The sequence below is a fragment of the Balaenoptera acutorostrata genome, chromosome 17 (assembly GCF_949987535.1).
Source record: "Balaenoptera acutorostrata chromosome 17, mBalAcu1.1, whole genome shotgun sequence".
Taxonomy (NCBI): Eukaryota; Metazoa; Chordata; class Mammalia; order Artiodactyla; family Balaenopteridae; genus Balaenoptera; species Balaenoptera acutorostrata.
The window spans coordinates 81,933,662-81,935,195 of record NC_080080.1 but is presented as its reverse complement, the minus strand read 5'-3'; the positions used below and the strand labels follow the sequence as shown (position 1 = coordinate 81,935,195).

General features: G+C 48.3%; 1 pseudogene; it reads left to right on the top strand.

Moving 5' to 3' along the window:
* Positions 1–1,174: 1,174 nt before the first annotated feature.
* Positions 1,175–1,244, top strand: LOC114236148 (U4 spliceosomal RNA; annotated as a pseudogene).
* Positions 1,245–1,534: the final 290 nt, after the last annotated feature.

Below are 1,534 nucleotides of genomic sequence, written 5' to 3'. Positions count from 1 at the left end.
GCCTCATTCTTTTTAAGTGGCATTATATGGATTGTAACATAATTTATTTAATTAGTTCCTGATTGATGGGCATTAATGTTGTTTCACATAATTTGCCAGTACCGCAATGCAGCCAAGAATATCCTGTGTGTAGGTGCTTTTTCTGCATGCTTCAGCGTTTCTGGGCTATAAATACCTAGGAGTTCTGCTAGCTTGTCTGTCTTGGGTTTTGATGGCTCTGACCAACCCCCAAGAAACTAGAGAGGAAAAGGGAGTGAACTGAGAAACATGTGGAAAACTGGAGGTGTTTCTTTGGCCTGAAAGAGAAGGCAGCCCGCGGCCGTGGGCGGAGGGTCAGACGGGAACAGCCTGGGGGGCTTGAGCCCTTGTGCCTGGCAGGGCCTGGGGACAAGCAGTGCCCTTCTCCACACCTGCTGGAAGCCTGGGCCTGGGTCTGTGTTCAACCACTGTCCCCATGATGTTTTTTGGTTTTTTGTTTTTTTTAATTTTATTTATTTATTTATTTATGGCTGTGTTGGGTCTTCGTTTCTGTGCGAGGGCTTTCTCCAGTTGCGGCAAGTGGGGGCCACTCTTCATCGCGGTGCGCGGGCCTCTCACTATTGCAGCCTCTCTTGTTGCGGAGCACAGGCTCCAGATGCGCAGGCTCAGTAGTTGTGGCTCACGGGCCCAGTTGCTCCGCGGCATGTGGGATCTTCCCAGACCAGGGCTCGACCCCATGTCCCCTGCATTGGCAGGCAGACTCTCAACCACTGCGCCACCACGGAAGCCCCCCCATGATGTTTTGAAAGCATAACTACTCTGCAGATGGATAGACCTGTGGTTGCCAAATACAGATACTGTCACGGAAATACCTCTGCTCTACACATGCCTCAGTTTTAAGTCTGACACTTCTTCGTATCACGATGAATTGCACCTCAAGACCCTTTCCTGCCAGCAAAATGAGGACGTGTTCCGATAACACTGAACCTCACAATGGAAAGGGTCAGGGTCCCACCTCTTTTTTCCCCAAAATGTTCCTAGAACCACCTTCCGGTATGCTACGTCCACCATCCCTGCTCTGCCCCCTAAGGGCTCTTAGGCAAAGCAGCTCTGCCCAGGGGTGAAGACCTGTGCCATCCTACCCAACTCAAATCCGCAAAATTAAAGGTGAACACACAAGTGTGACTCTTCTTCTAGCTTTGTGCAGTGGCAGGATCGTAGCCAGTGAGGTTTATCCGAGGTGCGATTATTGCTAATTGAAAAGACAGGAATTAAGGAAGAAACAAAAAGAGACAGACAGAGAGAGAGAGAAGGAAGCAAAGGGGGAGGTGAAGGAGGTGAGGGGGGAGGGAGGGAGAATTCCAAGGTGATTTTCTCCTTCTACAGATTCAGAGAAATGTAGGACACCTTTGGTAAACTCTCTACCAATCTTTTCTAGCACTGGAGGAACTTTGCACAGAAGTTTCATGCTGATTCTGAAAATGTACTTCTTCTTGTTCTCTTTGGTCTACTTTTAGATCCTGTAATTTGAGTATTCACTTAATCACATATAAAT